The sequence below is a fragment of the Sarcophilus harrisii genome, chromosome 2 (genome assembly GCF_902635505.1).
Source record: "Sarcophilus harrisii chromosome 2, mSarHar1.11, whole genome shotgun sequence".
In the NCBI taxonomy this organism is placed as follows: Eukaryota; Metazoa; Chordata; class Mammalia; order Dasyuromorphia; family Dasyuridae; genus Sarcophilus; species Sarcophilus harrisii.
In genome coordinates, this window is record NC_045427.1 from 15907418 (window position 1) to 15930341 (window position 22924).

General features: G+C 37.3%; 1 long non-coding RNA gene across 3 annotated transcripts in view; it reads right to left on the bottom strand.

The window, feature by feature from the left end:
• LOC116421229 overlaps positions 1-12966 on the bottom strand; it is a 62856-nt gene extending 49890 nt beyond the window's left edge. For all 3 annotated transcript variants that reach the window (XR_004231526.1, XR_004231528.1, XR_004231527.1), the window contains exon 1: positions 12768-12966. This is a non-coding gene — a long non-coding RNA (uncharacterized LOC116421229). The remainder of the gene's footprint in view (positions 1-12767) is intronic.
• Between the last annotated feature and the right edge of the window lie 9958 nt (positions 12967-22924).

Sequence of the window (22924 nt, forward strand, 5' to 3'; positions counted from 1 at the left end):
TTCCTGTCTGCATTTAAAAAAACTCTCACGAAAAGAAAATTGTATTAGATATAGGACAATCACAGTTGAAGACAGAGGATAATAAAGCAAGAATACTAACAAAGTAAAAGCTTTATGAATGCATAGTAGAAAAAATAATCCTTAAAATTAATTAATCCTTCCTTAGCACTCTGCTTCATCAGCCTCCACACTTCAAAATAGATACACAAATCAATCCATGACCTTATACTTGGGGTCTTCAAGGGAAATCCTCCTTCTGCTGCAGAAAATGTCAGCACACTTTGTCTTCCTGTCCATCCTTTACCCTCTTTGCAACAAACAAATTTCCCCCTGCCACATTGGGGTTAGGGGAGAGAGGAAACTAGACTTCTTTATGCCCAGATCAACTTTGGGTTAGGGAACCCAAGACTGCAAAGATTCTGAAAAGAGTATCTATCCAATGCTTCACCAACCTTGTAAAGAATAGGAAAAACTGATTCAGTCTAGCAAAGAAATAAAGAATGAGATTTTTGTTTTTTCTTTTTGGGTTATTTTTACCTTCTTTCTAAATCCGATCTTTCCTGTGCAACAAGATAACTGTATAAATATACATACATATATTGTATTTAACATATACTTTAACATATTTAACACGTATGAGACTACCTGCCATCTAGGGGAGGAGGTGGGGGGAAGGAGGGGCAAAGTTGGAATAGATGGTTTTGCAAGGGTCAAAGTTGAAAAATTATCCATGCATATGTTTTGTATATAAAAAGCTATAATAAAAAATAAAATTTAAAAACAAAAAAGAAATAAAGAATGAGAGGCAAGGGAGGAGCAGAGTTGAAAAACTGCTTGAAGTTCTGTACCAGGCCTGAAAGAAAGGGAATGAAATCCAGCTGAAGCCAGCCCTGTCTCTCAAAAAACCAGTTAGTGTAGAAAATGAATCTCAGTGAAAAGCAACCAATCCCATCCCCATAATGTGTGAGGAAGCTGAGGCAACTTTGAAGACTGGGACTTGTATACACTATCAAAACGGAAGAGTCAGAAAATGAATTACAAGGGGATGTTGGTAAAAATGCTAAAGCACCAGTAAGGAGGAGAACGAGAAGGAGAAAAGGAAGGAAGAAGAAAAAAAGAGGAGGATATAAGGAACAAGAAGAAAGAGGAGGAGGAGAATTTTTAAAATAGAGCAGATAAATCTACCAACAAACAAATCATCAGGGAGGATATTAAAATTAGAAAGAAGGACATGTAATAAATTCTCAAAAATATTACAGAGCTCCATTAAGAAATCTTACAAAACAAAGGAAATTGAACTAATGCCTGATGAAATACAGGGCTGTTTCAAATCCCAGGAGATTATGAAACAACAGGATATCCAATATTGGTTCAAAAGAAAAATGAAAAGTATAAGAGAAGTTAGAAGGGAGCAGACAGATGTCAGAATTGATAGTCTTTATAACAGAAATAATTTGCAGAGTTCAAAAAATATTAAATACATAGTGATTTCTTCATAGAAGAGAAGAAGCAAAAACAGATTTGGGATACTAAAATATCTAAATGAATAACAATCTGAAAGAACAGATGAAAAAGACAATAATACAAAAAGAACACAAGATTTCCATATAAGAAAAAGACATTGAAGTTGAAGACAGAAACAAATTAAAGATCATCAATTTCTTTAAGAATGTAATAATTTTTTAATTTAAGTGCAAAAATCCAGGAAAAGCACATTGCTAAAGAGATGAATAATTAAAAGAAATTATTAACCAATATAAAAAATTGAAAACCTAATGATTTTCCCCCCAAAGAGAGTAACTTCATAACAAGTACAAATAATGACTTAAAAGAAAAAAAATACTCTCCACTAGGACTGTATGAGTATCTGGAGGTGATTAAACAAAAAAATTTAAAATGAAATAAAAGTTATGTAGTGAAAGGTGTATTTCATTAGAAATGAAATTAATAAACTTTATCCAAACAACTGCCTCCCTGAAAACAAGAATAGACCAAAGATCAATAAATGATTACATAGGATAAAAAGAAATATTAGAACAAAATTAAAAAATTAAAAATTAGATATGTGTATGTTTATAAAACAAATATCCTGGAAAATAGGTCAGATGACAATTAAAAAATCTTTGGATTCCCTGAAAATCATGGTGGGGGTAGAGGGAGGGAAAATTGCCCAGATCCATTATAATCAGACGGCAAAGTGAAGATAGAAAAGGTGCGCCAATCATCACTTGAAAGAAAACCCAAAAGGAAAATGGCATAGCCTATATTCAGAGCATTCATATCAAATAAAATAATGCAAGAATTTTTAACACTTCAGAAGTTTTTAATACAGAAAAAGCACTAATTGAAAGAATCCACAGATTGCCTCCAGATAAGTGCTCATCTGAATGGGTTAATATGAACATGGATGGATGGATACAGTGTAATACTTTGGAAGTCATACCTCAGCTTACTCTGTCCCTTTCCATCTTCTTTCCCCATCTATCTGTCTCTGCTTAGCTCTCTATTAGTGAGCTGAATGAAGGCTTAGAAGACATGTCTTTCAAATGACATAATGATAATTGAGATAACAACCATTTCAGAACAAGTTATCTCTGAGCTATCCAGTCATTGACTAATAAAACTTAAGGTCTAAATTAACACCAGACTAGAAGAGAAGATTTTTTTAAATGTACTATGTGCATTTCTGGGTCATGTGAGTAACAAGATGGAGACCTAAATAATCTTAATCTTGTGACCTATCAAACCTCTCCAAAACAAAAATTATGCATCTAAGAAAAAGAAACTTTAGCTGTCTCCATGGTCTAGAACATCCAGAATCCAAGAGAAGGTTTTTTTTTTTTTTTAAATCCCAGAAATAAAGCTCACTAACCCTGGGCACAATACCAAAGAGCTGGGTAGGCTCAATGAAAAATCTTTACAGACCTCTGCTCTACTTTTCGTATTTCTGGGAAGGAAGGAAGGAAGGAAGGAAGGAAGGAAGGAAGGAAGGAAGGAAGGAAGGAAGGAAGGAAGGAAGGAAGGAAGGAAGAAAGGAAGGAAGGAAAAGAGAAAGAGAGAGAGAGAAGAAAAGAAATATACTATGCAAGCAAACATTCTAATCTAAAAGAAAGGATGTGAGGGGAGGATTCTGGGAAGATGGCAGAGTAAATTAGTAAATTTCAAACTCTTCCGATTTCCCCCACAAGTAGAACAAATTTTCACCTCAGGGCAAACACAGACTGGTGAAAAACCAAGAAGACAGAACAGGGGTCCTCCTGACACAGCCCAAGAAGATCTGAAGAAAGACCCCTGGATGGTATTAACCTGTCTGAAGTGCAAACACCTCTGGGCTAGCTCTGTACAAATATCAAGTGGGGATCCCTAGGGCTAGCTGGTTGTGGCTGGAGCCTCAGCTTATCAGACTTTCACCTCCCAGACTATTTGTCAAGTGGGGGTCTGAGTGCTGGAGGACTGAGTGAACCTCGGCTGATTAGGAATGCCAGACCCAGCTATGCTGCTGAGAGGCAGCCCTAGGTGAGAAGGAACCAGAATTTAGTGAGTCCAGAAGCAGGGGGCAGGAGTAACTTGCAGGAGGGTGGAGCTCTTGGTTTGGGGATCCTGCTCAGAGTGGAGAGCTGAAGGGAAGCCTCAGGAGCTGTTCCCCATTCCACAATTAGAGGTACTTACAGTAATAACTCTGATTTTATAAAAATGAATGGCAAAGAAGAACCCCGGCCTTTAAGCATATTATGAGAACAGGAAAGAGCTGTCTGTAGAACTACAGACAAGAGAAAGAATTAGGCCTGCAGCCAAAAATAACATAATGAACATGTATTTAAATCATACAATGCACACACATATGTAGACATACAAGTACATGTCTGTGTGTGTAAACATGTGTATATACATATATATGTGAGTATGGGTGGGTGGATGGATGTTTGGATGTGTGTGTGTAAAAACAGCTTGACCCACCCCCTCAAAAAATAAGAGGCAGCTTGGATTGGTAGACAGAAGGCTAAACTTGGTGTCAAGAAGACATGAGTTCAAATTCTACCCCTGACATTTCCTTGCTGTCTTACTCTGAGTATTTAACCTCTCTGTTCTTTTGTTTGTAAAATGATGAGTTTGTATTACATCATCTCTAGGATACTTTCATCTCTTCTGAGAAGGAATTCTTTACAGTAGTGGTAGACTAATAATATAAACCCCTATAGACAATGTTTGATTTTTTAAAATGTTTATTGGTTTTAAGAAAATATGGTAGGTTCTCCCTCTTCCCCTTTTAATTCTTTGTTATTTGGCTGGCTCTCAGAACAGGGAAGAGCTGGTTTATATATTGGAAAAGTGATAAAAGGTAAAAGATATCAATAAAAAACTTATATAATCCAGATTTTCAGAATCCTAGGTCTGGGCCACCTTTGATGCTGGTGCTTAAGCCACGACTCCAAAATGGTGAAGAGAACACTAGTGCAAGACTGCATGTGTGTGGCAGAGGGGCAGTTGGGAATGAGAGTTTTGGGAGAGGAAACATTCATTTTTTTGAAAGTCAGGAAAAGACAGACAGACAAAGGGAGGGAGAAACAAAGAGAAAGAGAAAAAGAGAGAGAGACACACAGAGAGAGAGAGAGACAGAGACAGAGACAGAGACAGAGAGACAGAGACAGATAATAATCATGGTTGAAAAATTTGGGGGGAATTGATTCAAGGAAGGAGAAAGATAAAAACTTTGGAAAAGAGGACACTAGGGTGCTGGAACCAGCTTGCACTAGCTCAAAACACATCAGTTACACATCAGTATGAGCATTTACACTTTAGAAGCTGGAAGATATAATTCTAATCTAATATATTTGAGTCACAGAAATTGTAGAAAAGTACATGCAGCCTTGAAACAGTTCTCCTTCCTCAAGGCAGGAATCCTAGTTTCTCTTGGAGAAGACTATATGTGACCCGAGAGATATTATCCATTCTCCTCATTTAGATGAAGCATGGGGGCATTCATATTTTCTAAGGGGACATATACACTTGACTATTTTTGTAAAAGGGCCAAGCTAACACTGCTAGTACGTAGTACATCATGCTGAATAATGAATGAATGAATAAGGATGTGACTTTCATCATGACCTGCACCTGGGGAGCACCTGGCAAAAATTATAGCAAATTGGAGGGCTAGCTGGGTCCATCACATCTCAATATTGAAAGTGATTGATAGATGTTTTAATAGAGGGATCCTGTTACATGGATGGCAGAACAAGAATTCTAAAAACTCTCAACAGGCTAGAACAATGGGCTCAATCAAAAAAATGTGAAATTAATTGAGATAAAATTAAAATTCTATTTTTGGATTTCCAAAAAAAGAGTCAATTTTACAGGCTTAAGCCGGGGGAAAGAAATAGTTAGGTTCTTGTGCATTAAGACTAGGAGTTCTTCACTTTTTCATGTGGGTTGTGAACTGTTAAAGGATACGGACTTCTCAGTACCATGTTAACAAACATTTATGAGCACCTACTATGTGTCAAGCACTGTGGTATTGTCTAGGGATAGAAAGAAAGGGAAAAAACAGTTCCTACTCTCAAAGAGCTCCATTAGGAGGGGATAACATGTATCTATGTATAAATGAGCTAGATACATTGTAAATTAGACATAAGCAACAGAAGAAAGATACTAGGTTAATGGGACCGGGAAGTCTCTTGTGAAAAATGGGACTTTAGGTAAGATGTAAAAAGTTATAGGGAAGCCAGAAAGCAGAGAAAAGAAAGAAGGGAGTTCCAAAGATAGGGGATGGTCAATCAGTACTCCTGCTTTCAGGAGATGGAGTCTTTTGTATAAGGAAGAGCAAGAAGGCCAGTATCACTAGATTACAATCAATTTACATTTCACTTTTAATGAGATTTCTCTGAAAACCTTCATTAAATACATTTGTCTCAGAAAGTCCCGTCTGTTTTCTTTTTTTAATACAAAAATATTTTCCAAGTTTATTGCTTCGCTTCTAGTCTTGTCTGCATTAGTTTTGTTTGTACAAAAACTTTTTAACTTAATATAAATAAAATTATCTATTTTGTTTTTTATTATTATTAAAGCTCTTTATTTGCAAAACATATGCATGGGTAATTTTTCAACACTGACCTCTTGCAAAACATTCTGTTCCAAATTTTTCCCTTCTTCCTGTACCTCCTACCCTAGACAGCAGGCAGTCCAATACATGTTAAATATGTTAAAATGCCGTCTGTTTTCTTGAGTGATATTTGTTCTACACACTGATTTATCATCTAACTTGTTCAAGATCTTAAAAATAATAGAATTTAGTCCAATCCCCTAAATGATGAATGGAAAGAGGGCCAGTTCCGTGTGTGGCACCTGTAATCAACTAGTCATGTAGCTCTGAATTAATAATTTTGATGCAGAAATAATCTCCCAATCGGTTATTGTTGCATTGCCCATCCAAAAAGATGTTATCAAGATAAGAGTATAAATTCTTGGGTCAAAGACTATATCTTATATTAATTTGATATCTCTTTCAGAAATGAATACCTAAGGAGCTTAATAAATGTTTGTTATATTAAACTGAATTCAATTCACTCCTACTCCCTGAACATCTTCCCCACATCCTTCCCAATCTCATTGACCTATATCACCACCTCAGTTATGGAGTCATGATTAAATCAATTCTGCCTTTGTTCTTGGAAGGAACACGTCAGTATACACTCCTATGGTCTTGATATCCAATCTTTAAATTTTTTTAAGCAAAGTGCCCACCCTGACCACTTCCCTATACAATTTTCTTTTCAAATTAACATCTTTGAGGGCCTGTCTTTTGCCTTTTTATCTGTATTGACAGTCAAATATATGCCAGACATATAGTAAGTACTTAATAATTTTTTCAGTTCATTTCTCAATGTTGTAATTAAATATCATACAACATAATATATCACAAAATACTACATACTAAATAATACATATCACTCCTGGAACTGGGTATTTACACTCACAATTTGACTCCTCATAGTATGCAATTGCTACTATGTACCCCAAGATTCTAATGGTAACTCTGAAGGTTTGTAACTATCAATATATACCTTGTATTAATGTAGATCTTGTAATATATAACTCTTGTACTTCTCTTGTAGATCTCGGATCCCCAGTATGTTTCCCATTGTTATGTAAGCAATTAAATACCACTAGTTTTTAGAAAAGGGATTGACTAAGAAGGTATAGTAACAACAATTGGTGCAAAAATATCCCTCCCCACCTCAAATTGAGGCACACAATCCCCTTGTATCTCCCTCCATACACAAGGTCGTGGAGAGAGAGACCTCAAATTTAAGAACTTTTGTGGCAAATGTTCTCCTAGTTCTTGGCCTTGAAAGTCCTTTTTTCCTTTATAAAAGATTTCTTGATTATTAAAACTGATTCTCTTTTCTCAATCTTTATTCTTATTTACCAATTTGTTGCATTTAAGGCAGTTAACCACCCTTTCCTCTTGGATACTCTTTTTATTTTGCGTTGTCCTTCTACCCATTTGATCCCTTTTTCTTTCCCTCTTTCTACTCCCCTAAATTTGCAGTCTCATCATTATCCTAAACAACTCACTCTCCCTCATCCAACATATCCAATCAGTTATCAAATCTTCCTCTTTCTACTTCCACAACACCTTTTGTGTCTGATCTCTTCCCTTTCTTTAAACAGTTACTTCCTTAGTTGAGACTCTCATCACATTGCCTGGATTACTGAAACAGCCTCCTAGTCTTCCTGATTCAACTTCCCCATTCCTCTAGTCCTTCCTACATCAAAGTGATATTCCTTGAATGTAGAATACACTCCCCAATTCAATCATCTAGGAAAAAAAATATGAACTCTATTTGGATTTTAAAACTCTTCACAATTTGAGTCTGACCTATTTTTCCAGCCTTGCTGGATATTATACTTTTACCACAGTTTTTAATCCAGATAATATGCCTTCTGGAATGTATTCCCTCCTCATCTTTATCTCATACAATTCCTCCATTCCTTCAAGATGGAGCCCAAGCTCCATCTTCTCCATGAAATCCTTCCTAGCATTCCCAACTATTCACAACCTTCCTCTCAACTTAACCTCCCAATCAAACAATTTTTAACTAATTTTATGCTTACACGAGTCCTTGTCTTCCCCATTAAAAGGTAAACTCCTTATGACTTTCTTCTAGTCTCAATTAATATCCCACCTTCTATAAGAAGCCTTTTTCAGTCTTTCTTAACTTTAAGAACTTCCCAGTGAGAGTATCTCCAATTTACATATATGTGCATGTTTGTGTGGATGGATGGATAGATAGATACATAGGTATCTAGGTAGGTAGGTAGGTAGATAGATAGATAGATAGATAGATGGATGGATAGACAGACAGAAATAGACAGACAGATGGGATGAATAGATAGATAGATAGTTAGAACTTATCTATACATGGTTGGTTGCATGTTTTCTTCCTCATTAAAATGTAAGTTCTTTGTAGATTTCTTCTAGTCTCAACTAATGTCCTGCCTTCTACAAGAAGTCTTTTTCAATAAATCTTCTTGACCTTGACTTCCCTGTAAGAATGTCTCCAATTTACATATATATATATATATATATATACACACATGCATGTGTATATGTACAAATATATGTGTGTGTGTGCCTTGATAGATAGATAGATAGATAGATAGACAGACAGACAGATGGGATGAATGGAGAGAGAGAGAGAGAGAGAGAGAGAGAGAGAGAGATCTTGTCTGAACATGGTTGTTCCATGTTGTCTCCCCCATTAGAAGGTAAATTCCTTGAAAGCTAATATTGCTTTTCCCTTTCTTTGTATACCCAGTGGTGAGTGGCATATAGTAAGTATCTAGTGAATGCTTGTTGACTTTGATATCAATACACCACGTATAGATACACTTCTAGGGGAAAATGTATCCCAGATCCCAAACTAGCAACATACAATTGAAGTTTTAATGAGCAGCCCATTTGTAAGTTGGGAACAACTTGTTTATTTATTCATTTATTTGTTTATTAAAACGAAATATAAGATAAGAAAAAACAAAATAGAAAAAGCAAGACAAAAAAGGAAAATAATAAAAACAAGACATTGCCATGTGCCTTACATAACATCAAGGAGGATTTAAAATATATAACAATAAATTTCCATTTCAAGAAAGCATATATAATAATAGTAGAGATCAAATATATATGACTATCCATCTTGGCTGCTTTATAGACTATTCTTTTATTCTCTGCTGTGCACTTTTTCCTTTATTCTTTTTTCTCCTTTTATCTCTTCACCTTCCCTAAGCAGGCTACAGTTAATCACAGGCTGATTTACATATCCATATATTTGCATGTGTGCCTATGTAATGTACACATGTGCATATTCACACATATACATGTATCTACCTAATATATACATCTACATGAATACATAGACATGCATTCATATTTAGATATGCATCTAAAACAATATTAATAGTCCAGTCATATAATATCGATTTCTCTCAAGGGAACAACTGCTAATATAGATAATATAAGGCCCCTCCTTCTACACTTGTTTTTCCTTAGCCAAATTCCTTATTATTATGGCTAGTCAAGTTGGGAGACCCACTACGACATGACAAGGGCATAGTATCAGTACAAAACAAAATGCTCTTAATGCATCCAGTTAAGAGGAGTCAGAGACAGATTGGTGTTCCATTGTATAGATGGATGAATTGAGACATGGGGAAAATAGCTTGTTGAACATGAGGACTAAATATATAACTTCAATGTCTGGAGCTTCAAAGTCAATAATTTTATTTTGAGCTGTGAGGTCTAGTTTTTTATCTCAATCTGTGATTTCACTGACAATCAGTATGGGGATTTCTCAGAATAGGAATTGTCTTCACACATTTGAAGCAGTCACTTTTCGGCAATTTATAAGTTTAGAGGGTTGCCTAGAGGACTGAAAAGTGAAGTGATTGACTTATGGACAGCCAGTATATATCAAAGGCAGGACTTGAACTCAGATCTCCTAGGTTCTAAGGGCAAGTTTCCATTCACCTTAACCAAGATGTGAAAACAGGACCTGAAGCAGATTGAAATGTAATTGGAAAATATTTAACAAAATAAACACAACAAGAACAAAGATAATATTATATTTTAAAACAGTCCCAGAGATGCATATTTACAGATCAGGGCTCACCCCTTTATTTCAGTTTGTCACCTAAGGCTGCCTTTCTAATTTACATGAGCCAGTCTCCAAGATGACTATTTTCCCTATCACCATTTCCCACCTCTCTTAAATTTTGCTCTTTATTAATCCAAGAGGGGCATCCATTTAGCACCTTTTATATGCAAAGTACCATGATAGATTCTGGGGTGGAAATAAGACACAGGATCTCCTCTACTCCTGGGACTCCTAACCTTTATTCTTGATGACTTGATTACATTAGGTTTTCCTTCACTCTTACATGAAATAGTGCCCAAATAATACTCAAGGGTATGTTTTGGCTGAGCTGCCAAATATTGCCTGACCTATCCCAGAGTTTTTGCACTGCCCTATCCTCTGTCTTGGAAATTTTTTTAACCACCCCCAGCTCCACAAGTAGCCTCTTAGTAGTGGAAAGGAGGGGAAATTTTGGAACACAAAGTTTTGCAAGGGTCAGTGTTGAAAAATGACCCATGCATATGTTTTGTCAATAAAAAACTTTAATAAAAAATTAAATTAATTAGATTTAAAAAATTTAAAAAGAATATCTTTTGCCTTGTAACTATTAAAATATAAATTCCTTGAGGGCAAAATCTTTCTTTAACTTTCCTTGTATCCTCAAGCCACTGTTAATTAGAATTAGAGTATGAGTTCTTTGAGAACAGGGATCATGTTTTTGTCTCTTTGTAGCCCAGTGTTTAGTAATACAGCAGATGATGTTAAATTTGACAGACTTTATATACCTTATAGGAGCTAAGTCTAATCTCAACACTAGGTAGAGGTACATCAGAAGAGGAAGAAAAAATTGCAATAATTACACAAATAAGTCCAGGCAAAATATAAACAAAAATCTTACCCGTTGATGGATTCACTGTTAACTGTTTGCTTAACATGTAAAATTATATAATGAATGTTTCTGCAATGCTATTTCATCTTTGTGATTATCAGGAAAAGGGAAGCTGGAGTCAGTGGGAATGGTTCTCCCAGGGCAGATTGTTAAATTTTTCAGTGGGACCCTTTATATCTTCAAAATCTCCAAATGCTACAAATCATGTCTTGCTATATTATTTTTGTTTTGTTAATTTTCTAGACTTAAAGGAGAAAATTATATAATGCAGATTAAACTTCAAAATGTATCATGCGTACACTTTTATACACACACACACACACACACACACACACACGCACTCACGCACCTCTCTAGAGAGCTAGGTGTTAAATATTTACCGGCACACCACTGCCTGAGTGTTCCAGAAGTTCCCACAGACAATATTTAAGACACAAAGAAGCTATTCTTCTCAAACACAAGCTCATGCAGGAAGCTGTGTAAAAGCATAAGGGACCACAAGAGTTGGACTCAGTAGCTGAGCATCCACGCTCAGCTTTCTCTTCTTTTCTTGTGATATCCTTGAGTTTCAAACTTCCTGATCACCCTGAAGGGGAGTTATTGTACAAAGTCAGTCAATAATTATGTAATAATACCTGGTATATAAAGTAAGGCAAAAACAGTCCTTGCCTTCAAGGAGCTCACATTCAAATGGAGTAGGCAGCATGCAAATAATTATTTATATATTGAATATATACAAAATAAATAGATAATGAAAAAAAAAAAGGCACTACCTATGGTGGTAAATGGATGGGAACCAGGAAAGCCCTCCTGTAGAAAATGGAGTTTGAAAGAAATCCAAGGAAGCTAGGAAGTGGAGGTGAGACAGCTACCATCAGAACTAGACCTGTTGGTGGCCATCACAGCCACTAGTAGCTGAGTTTGGGAGAAAGATTGCTCATTTTCCATTAGGTGACGGTATTGTCTAGGACCATTCATGCCCTTCTTGCTGCCATGAACAGATACTCAGGAGGGCCATTCAGATTAATAGAAACCTGTGGAAAAGCGATGATCTTCATATTTTTATATCAACTGAAAAGATCTATGTTGAATCAATTAAGCAAAGGCATTAAACTGATCTATGCCCCGTGATGGCCTTTGAATTTTCTATAAAATAGCAAGCCTGTTGATACCTCACATTGGACTGTTTGTCAGCTCAGAAGAGAGAATCAATTTAGCCAAATCCCTGAGGCAGAATCATTTAAAGAGAGGGGAGAGAAAAAAAATCTCTATTACTTTCATACAATCTCTTGACCAGAAAAATCTGACATTAGATGTTGATAGTAGTGTCATTATTGGAAAGCAAAGTAGACACATTGAGGGGAAGAAGCTTTATGACTCTACAAGAACTATACTTTACCTATCGGGAACATTTTGAGGATTCTAGCAAGAAAACTTCCTGGACTTCTAAGTTACTCTTTTCTTTTTACTTTTGCTAAAAGTTTGAGCTCACTTTTTCCTGCCACTCTGTATGTATTGGTGAAAACTTCTCACAGACTTTTGAAAGAATGTTTTATACCCATACTATATCATCTCAATAAAATATCCCTTTCTGATAGTTAAATTGTCCATCAACTGATAATCAATGGGGAAGCACACCAGTGGGGGCTCATGAATGGTAGCATTATAAAGATACTCCCTACCTCCAAACCAGTCTCACAGGAGGAACCTGATGGGAAGACATAGCTTCAGAGCTTCTGGGACCTTACCTGCCATTGAGAGTAGAAGTGATCAGAGAGCCCAATACCTATATTATATGGATCAATACAAATTCACTGGAAGCTGCTCGGAGCAGACTGGTGATTTTCAGGGGAGGACAGCTTCTGTCACTGCTCTTTCCCTGATTTTTCCTGCAGTAATATATGACCCAGAACCCTGTTACCAGACACATGATTCCCTGTCTATCCTCTGTGGGCGCTTGCGATTCAGAAATTCCCCCCGAACATGGCAGAAGAACTGGGAAGGCAAATGCAAGGAGCTGGGGGGAGGTGGTTGGAGGTAGATTGCTCCACACAGAACCTCTCACATAGTAATAAATGTTTGTTGATTTTACTCATTGGCCTGTCATGGGAACATAACTTTTTCCCCCTTCTATTTTCTTTCTGTTCAATAAATTATGTGGCCACAGTATAATCTAAGTTCCATGAATACAAAGGATTGTGGCCAGGGTGAGGAAAGCCCAGTTAATAAGAGGAGGAATTCTCCAGGATAGATTTTTTTTAATCTCAAAAACTTCATTTCACCCCCTAGATCAGATCCCTCGAACACTGAGCTTGCTTATGATACTCCGAATGATGTTAGAACCAGATTAAAATATAAATGGGAAATATTTAACAAAGTAAATAAAAATGCAATCGAATGCATCTGCCATCACTATGTGGTTGTTTAAGTCAGTGTGTGGCCCACGGGGACCCTCATGTACAGGGGAGTGCCTTGTTTCCACCTGAGTTTGACAAGTCAGTCCTAGATAACCCTAGACCTTGCTAGTATAGATTTGAACTGCTCAGTACAACAGAGGAGCCCAGGTGAAAACTCTTTGGTAACCAATGAGGATATGGATTGTAGTCAGTCTGGTGTTAATAAATAATAAATAAATAAGTTAATAAACTTAATAAATGTTTATTGACTTGAAATCACTTTGTACCAATCACATGCCAAAAATGAACTGAGGTGCTTCTAGCAAAGTATCACCTACAACAACTTATACAGTGAATTATAATGACTTCCTGTAGCCATAAACCTACACAAACAGATTTCTGCTACTACGGTGTCATGTATGGAGCACACAAGTATCAAATTTATAAAGTCCTTCCATACAATATTATCTCAATTGAGCTTTATAAAATCCCTTTGAGGTAGATAGGGACGATATTATTTTTTATGTTGAATCATATTTTTGTTTATTTATAAATAATTATTTATTTACTTAGAAATATGATATTTGTGTGTGAATATAAATATTCATATTCATTTATTTATAAACTTTCCAAATTCATTTAGATTAATTAAATAATTTTCTTTTTATTTAAACATTTCCTAATTACAATTTTTTTAGCTTTGAATCTCTAGAGAATTAGCTTAGCATGGTAAATAGAGAGCCCACCTCAGCACCAGGAAGTCTTTTTGAAAAATCTTATTTAGTAAAATAAAATAGTTAACCCTAAGAATGAAAGTATAAATACAATAATTAAAAAATAGTGTCCTTAAGTTTCTAAAAAATAAAACAATTATAGGGCTGCAAGTCATTTGATCAGTTTTGAGTTTTAATAAAATAGTCTAAATACTTCATACTTAGGAATCTGATTTAGTTGTATTGTGATTTTTAAAATGTAAGGAAATAAAAATGACAGAAAAAGAAAAAAAATCTTATTTAGTGCTTTATTTTTCCCCAATTACATTTGAAAACAATGTTTCTCTTTCCTTTTTTCTTTTTCTTTTTTTTTTTCCAAATTTTTAGTTTTAAATTTTCTCCTTCCCTTCCCTCCCCTTTCATTGAGAAGATAAGCATGACGTAGGTTATACATGTGTAGTCATGCAAAACACATTTCCATGTAAGTCATTCTGTGGGGAAAAAAAAAACAGACCAAAAACCCCCAAGAAAAATAAAGAATAAGTATCTGTGATCTACAGTCAAGCTCAACCAGTTCTTTCTCTGGAGATGGACAGCATCTTTCATCCTAAATCCTCCAGAATTGTCCTGCATTATATTGCTGAGAACAGCTGAACCATTCACAATTGATCACAAAACAATGTTACTGTAACTTGTGTACGATGTTCTGCTCATTTCACTTTGTATCAGTTCATGGAAATCTCTGGGTTTTTCTGTGTTTCATCATTTCTTAAAGCACAATAGTATCCTTTCACAATCAAAAACAATACCTTGTTTAGCCATTCTCCACTTAATAGACATCTAGGGAGGATACCATTACCTCTATTTTAAGAATAAGGAGATAAACACAAACAGGAAATGTGATTTTTTTTCCCAGCATCCACAATAGTAGCTGAGAGTCAAAGCTAGGCCATCTGATGACCAGTGCAGGACTTTTTCTATGCTAGCATAATGTCAGAGATTTAGAACAGATTTCAAATAATAAAAAATCATGAAATCCCAGATTTAGGGAGTGAAAAAGATCTTTTACTATCTCATTTTGAGGAACTGAGGCTAAAACAGATTAAGTGATAGAGTCACATACATGTGTCTGAAGCAGGATGCGCACCCCACTTTTCCTGATTAAAATTCTTGTAAATCATCGAATCCAACTACCTTATCTTACAAATGAAGAAAAGAAGAATAAAATAATAAAAGGGATTTTCTCAAGGATATTGAGATCATTAGTAGGAGAGTTAGGATGAAAAATCAGTTTCTCCCACTCCAAATCTAGGTTTCATTTCCTTTTCCCATATTTCCCTCCTCTTTTCCCTCCATTTTTCTCCCCAGCTGGCCAGAAAATATCCAACTCCTAATAGGTTTCCTTCCTGCAGATCTGAGAAAGGGACCACCCTGCTATCCGGGCAGCCATCCTTGCTGGGTCCAGGCTGGCTAGAATCCCCAAAGAAACGATGACTTTCACCTCCATGCATTCTACTCCAATTCCCCTTAATAATGCATCCCAGGCCCAAGGCTTCAGGCTGCTGTTTACATGGATACATGGGTTATTTCCAGGCCCGACCATTACCAGCAAACGCGGTGACATTAATATGAGTAAATGCAGGAAAAAGGATGAAATAAAACATATCCTATTGAAGGAAATGAGAGATCCTTAAGAAAGGAAAACACGCATAGGAAAAGACACGGGCATATCGAATATAAAGGGGACCCTGGGGGATTCCAAATTCCACAGGCATGATGTTATTGAAATAGCTGATACCAGAATAAGCACCTGCAGATATGAATTACATCCTTGTTCGGGCCGCTAACATCGCGGGACTGACATCTCAGGAAACACTCATGTTATATCTCAAATCCCCCTGCCAACTGCGCAAATATCCAATAAATCCATCCGAGATATAAAGGACATTATCTGAAAGGGCTTAAAATGCGGAGCAAGTCACCTCTCCTGCCGCAAAGCCGCTGCCACTCTGAATTTATTAGGGCTTCCCGTGTCACTCACACCTCCGTTCCCCAAAGCCTTCTGGGAGAGAGGGGGGGCAGAGGGCAAAGTATTAACTTCTTCAGTGCTGGGCTGACCAAGAACCCTGCGGGCAGAGCCAAGTGAAATTCTCACGAGCTTGCTTGGATTTAACAGAAAACAACCATCGATCGGCGCCGGACCTGGAGTCGGGAAAACTCATCGTCATGAGTTCAAACCTGGCTTCAGACAATTATTATCTGCGTAATCCTGTGCAAGTCACTTAACCCTGTTTGCCTCTGTTTCCTCAGCTGGAGAAGGAAATAACAGACTAATCTAGTATTTTTGCCAAGAAAACCCCAGATGAGCTCATAAAGAGTCTGAAATGACTGACCGACAATAAAAATGGACTACCCAGTCACAATTGCCTGGCACTGGAAGTAAGTCCATTTTTATACTTGAAATACCTTTGCTTTCCCCCAGGTCCTGCATCCTTGGCTAATTACTGGTATATGCCCCGGGCGTAATCTTTAAACACAAGGGAGCTGGAAGGGGCCTTCAGAGGCCATCCATTCCTACAGATAAGAAAACTGAGATCCAGAGAGGAGACGGGCCATGGTGACAGAAGTAATGGGGAGTAGAGCCGTAGGATCATCGATCTAAAGTCAGAAAGGCCCTCTCATATTACAGACCAGAGACCTCAGCTAGAGAGTTCAAATAAAGATTTCTCCAGACTAGTACAGAACAGAGTCAGGATTCAAGCCTGGTCTCTCTAGACCGTCTACCTGCCCTCTGCCCATATAGTTGTCTGTGTATAGATGATTCCATGTTGTCTCCCTGGTTAGACTGGAAATTCCTTGAGGGCAGGGTTTGTCCTGGGCCCATATGTGTATAACCAGAGCTTGGCACATGTTACTGCTAGTATATAAATACTCTTATATTTCAGACAGGAACAAAGGAGTAGGATGCTGGGGGGAGTGGGGAGGGTTATCCTTGCCCTCAGGGAGGTTACGTTCTGTCAATGCAGATTACTACTCTTTCAAAGAGCCAAAGGAAACTTTAGATACCACCCAGATCACTGGCCCTGATGGTCTCATTTAATACTGGTGCCCAGAGAAATAAAGGGCTATGGTGTATGTCAAGAGTTGGATTCGAACTCAGAGTCAGGAGGCTGTAAATTCAAATAACATCTTTAACAGTAGCTCCCTGTGTTTCCATTGGCAAGAGCCATTCCTTATAGGTTTTCTTATAGGTAAAATAAGCATAATTATAACTATGACACTTCTCTTACAAGTTAAACTCAAAGTTAGTCAGTCAACTAGTATTTATTAAGCATCTATTATATGCCACATACTGTCCTAAATGCACTAAAGAAATAATGTAACATCCAAAGTACTTGAAAGAGAGTGTGTGGCAATCCTTAATCTTAGGTCTTTGGCCAGTGCTGGAGACTCTGGTCCACAGAAGGGGGAGGCAGAAAGGACCTCTGGGAAGCTTGCTATTGGCCCGATCATTTTGTCCCTGAACATGAGTGAATCATAGAGCAAAGCCCAAGGAGACCACTCCCTATTTCATCTCAAGTTTAATTTAGATATAAATTCCCAGCAGATCAATTTGCTCACCTCCAGGGAGAATTAACATCAAAATTAATTGAGGGATATCACTCACACTCCCTTCAATTTCTGTTTCGGAAAGTGTGCGTATTATTGGTTCTTTCCGAGTTTTACATATGGAATTGTCTTCCCTTTGAATAATAAATCAAACTTGTTTCTGTGGTGATTTCTATCCCTGACCATTTAATCCTCATCGCCTGCAGCTTGGACAACGTAGGGACAGCTTTAGCATATTTATACGTGGAGTACCTAGCACATAGAAGGCACATAATAAATGCTGACTGGTAGATTGATTTATCCAGCGCAATGCGAGGTACTGTTAGAAAGCAAAGTTAAACATGAGACATGACATCGGGGGCACGCAAACGATCTCCAAGGATGTGGGGAGTTGACAGACAGAAGAGACTAATCAGGGAAGAAGAGTGGGGGGGATGGAGAGAAGCTTCAGAAAGGCAGCTCTGGACTGGGAGCTTCCTAACCATCAATGTTTGGTCACGTCCAACTCTCCGGGACCCTCTCTGGGGGTTTCTTGAGTATATAGATGTATATATTATGTAGGGGTATATATGGGTATATTATATAAGTATGTATGTACATGGGTATATATGTATATATGTATGTATATGGGTATATATGTATATGAGTACATATGTATGTATATATGGGTATATATGTATGTATGTGGGTATATATGTATATGGGTACATATGTATGTATATGTATATGGGTATATATGTATACATAAGTATATACGTACATGGACATATATACATGTGCATTTATATCATCTAAGATTTGTAAAGCACATAGCATGTTATCTCATTTGATTCTCACAACAATCTAGGAGGAAAGGTGTTATTATTATCACAATTTTACAGGTAAGAAAACTGAGAATGAAAGAGTATAAGTGACTCAACCAATATTATATAGCTAGTATCTCAACAGGATTTGAACTCGGGTTTTCCTGACTCCAATCTCTCCACTTCACCATGAAAGCTATATTATTAGGGAATGAGCTACCATGGAAGCAGAGTCCTACATTAGCAGCCTAGAGGGGGAGAAGCATACACTTTGGGGCACTTTTGAGGTTTCTATCGTTCAGAAAATGTGGCCACTGAGGAGAAGAAGACTGATGCCCTAAGAGCCAAGCTAAGGAAGGGAGGAAGGCTGATAATGATGAAGCCAAACCTCAGCTATCATCAGCAATGAGTTAAACAGAGAAGAAAGTGTCTAAGGAAAGATTCTTATCAATGCCCTTTAAAATTTCCGCATTGATGAAAAACCCCAGCTGCCCCACCCTAGTTATAGCTTAGCTTCAGAGATAGCAGAAAGATGAAAAATGGCCCCAGGGGACCCACAAATGGAAGCTGGGAAGACTGCCTCAGGAATATTAAATTCTTTCTCCCTCTAGGTTTTCAAGCCAAGATTAGAAGAGGATTTTGGTTCAGCAACAAGTTAAACTACTTGGTAGCAAAAGTCCCTTCAACTCTGAGCTTCTGTGAGGTCACCTGACTTCTCTGAGTCTCTTCTGGAAAATGGGGATAATATTACACTTGAACTGTCTCCCTCATGATAAAAATGGCTTTGTCAGCTCTTAGGTCAATTAGAAGAAAGACAATAAGCATTTATTAAGCACCTACTATATACCAGGCACTTTATTTTCTCATTTGGGAGGTAGGTATTATTATCATCTCTGTTTTATGTTGAGGACTTTTCCAAGGTCACAGAACTAGTCAATGTCTGCGGCTAGATTTGAATTCAGATCTGCCTTAGTCTAGGGCCAGAGTTCTATCCCCTCTGTTGCTCTGTCTGATTATGAAGTCCAATGATTCCCCTTAATTTTGTCATTCTCCAAGTGCCTTGGGGATCTGGCACATGCTCAGACCCATCACTTGTTCAGATGATGTCTCTTCATGGAAGTCATTAAGGAGTGGTTCTGGGAGAATCCTGGTGATGTGGGGGAAGTGCTTTGGAGAGACCGGAACATCCACAGCCCTTCTGTCATTAACTGGCTATCATGAGGAGCCTGTTTCCAGTGGTTCCATGATCAGAACTACTGGTACCTTCCAAAGACACGAGTCAACTTTGGCTGCCTTTTAATACTCATTTTATTGTCTTCAGATGCTTTTTGGTGTTGAGAAGGGACACAACATTTACTATGTGCCAGACACTGTGCTAAGTGAATTACAGTGATCCCATTTAATCCTTACAATCATCCTGCGAAGAAGCATCCCCATTTTTCAGGGGAGGAAACTGAGGCAGAAAGCAGTGAAGTGACTTGTTCAGGACCACACAGCTTATAAGTGTCTGAGGCTGAACTTGAACTTGAGTCTTTCCTGACTCTAAACTCAGAACTCTACATATTGCACCACCTGGTGCCCCAACGGGACAATGAATGGCGAGAGATCATGCTTTAAGAAGAAACGCCCAGAGAAATGGGATCATCTTGGCCTTTCATTCATTCTTTCCTATTCCAGATTCACAAGGAATCCTTGGGAGTTTCAAAGGAGAGAGAATAAGCCACAAAAATCGGGGAGCTGCAATTCAGGCCTGGTTTTGCATCCAGCAAAGCATGGATGACCTGGGAAGCAAGAAGAAACTTTTGGAAGGGACCTTCAGAATTTTAATCTAGCAGAAGAACTCAACAGTGGTGCTACTGCTCAAAAAAAGAAGCAAAAGAGAAAAAAATCAATAAAGAATATTGTGCAATGATATATTCCATGTAGAGCAACTGTGAATGACAGCTATTCTCAGCAATACAATAATCCTAGACAATTCCAAAGGACTCATGATGGAAAATGCTGTCCATGTCCAGAGAAAGAATTGATGGAGTGTGAATGCAGACTGGAGCACGCTATTTTCACTTTATTTGCATGTGTATGTTTTTCTCTTTTGGTCTGTTTCACCTTTCACAATATGACAAATATGGAAATATGTTTTTATGTACATATGTAACAAATCAAATTGCTTACTATCTTAGGAAGGTAGAAAGGGAGAAAATTTGGAACTCAAAATGTTTAAGAAATGAATGTTAAAATTTGCCTTTTATATGTAATTAGAAAAAATAAAATACTATTAAATAATTACAAATCGATTTAAAATGAAAAAAAAATGACATTGCTGCTATCATTGGACACAAACTTGGTGGGACCAAGTCTAGGTAGGAACTAAGCTAAGTATCAAGCTTAATCCTTCCACCAAAGGCTATGGTGGTGTATGTTCCAAAATACTGAGAAAAGAGCTTGTACCTTTGTTCTTGGTCTCCTTTGACATATTCCTTTGTAAAGTGCAGAGAGTTAAATGAACTGGGGTGCTAGTCACTGTACCTCCTAAAATTGGGGGAACACATTTCAAGACAATGACAGAGAAATTGGGGGATTCAAGACTATGAGGGAGAAAAAGAAAAGGAGATTTTTCGAGAAAGAATGAAAGACATCTGGCCTACAGAGAGTGGGATCAGAGTGAACCTCAGACATAAACATGCCAGTTCTGTGCTGCTGACAATTTAGTCATTTGATGGATTGATAATTATCGCTTAGAGATTTCACTTACTGCCCTGAAACCCTCAACACAAAATCGGTGCCAATTTTTTTCTATCAGTTTCTGTTTCAGTCTGTCGACAGCTCTTTCAAATCCTGAGCCTTTCTTGACAGAAATGCCAATGGTTACTTCCATTGTTTCAGATCCTTTAAGAAAATGAGATATCGCAAAGTCTGTAACAGTAGGTTTACCCCCAGAACTATATTTGGGGCAACTAGGTGCTTCAAAGCATCGAGTTCTAGGTTGGCAATCACTAAGTTGAAAACCCATCTCAGGCATTTCTTTTGCAGTGTGACCCTGATGGGGCAATTAATAAAGGTTTATTGAATTGAATTGAATTTCAGCTGAGGATAATTCCTTCCAAGATTATTGTGAGAGTCAAGTTAATATATGGAAAATATTCCACAAACCTTGAAGTGTTTTCTGTGAACTGAGACTTACCAGAAGAGGCAGAGGAACTAGAGACCAAATTGCCAATATTTGCTGGATTATGGATAAAGCAATTCCAGAAAAACATCTACTTTTGCTTTATTGATTACCCTAAAATTTTGTTGACTGTGTGGATCACAACAAAATGTGGCAAGTCCTCAAAAAGATGGGAGGACCAGCTCATTTGACTTATCTCCTGAGGAACCTGTAGGTGGATCAAGAAGCAACAATTAGAACCAAACATGGAATAATTGATTGATTTGATTAGAAAAAGAGTACAAAATGACTGTATATTTCACCTTCTTAATTTTACTTATATACAGAGTACATCATGTTACATACCAAGCTGAATGAATCAAAAGTCAGAATTAAGATTGCTAGAAGTATCAGCAATCTCAGATATGCAGACAATCCCACGTTGATCATAGAAAATGAAGAATTAAGAAGCTTCTTGTGCAATGACGCAGGTGAAAGAGGAGAGTATAAAAGCTGTTTTGAAGTTTCACATAAAATAACAATAACTAAAATTATTAACGTTAAGGCAGCAGATCCCATTACTTCCCAGCAAACAGAGAAGAAATTGAAGCAGTATCATATTTTATTTTCTTGGGCTCAAAGATCACAGCAGGCAGTGATTGGAAACTAAAAGGTGTTCCTCTGAAGGAAAACTATGGCAAATCTGAAAAGTAGACTAAAAAGCAGAGACCTCATCTTGCTGACACAGGTCTAAAGAGTCAAAGCTATGGTTTTTCCAGTAGCAAGGTGTGGCTATGAGAGTTGGACCATGAGGAAAGTTGAGTACCCTAGAATCAACGCTTTCAAACTGTGCTGCTGAAGACTTTTGAGAGTCCCTTGAACTACAAGGAGATCAAATCAGTTAATACCTAAAGAAATTAAGTTAGATTATTCATGGGGAGGTCAAATACTGAAGGTGAAGCTTAAATATTTTGGCCACATAATGAGAAGACCAGATTCACTGGAAAAGATCCTGATGCTGGGAAAGACTGAAGGCAAAAGGAAAAGGGGATGGCAGAGGATAAGTGGATAGTGTCATACAAATAATGAACTTGAGCTTGGATAGACTTCAGGAGATTATAGGGGATAGAAGGGCTTGGCTTGCCACAAGTAAGACACAATTGAAGAAGAACAACAAAAATGCTTTATAAATTGTCTACTAATTTTATTATTATTGGAATCAAGGTGGTGCAGTGTATA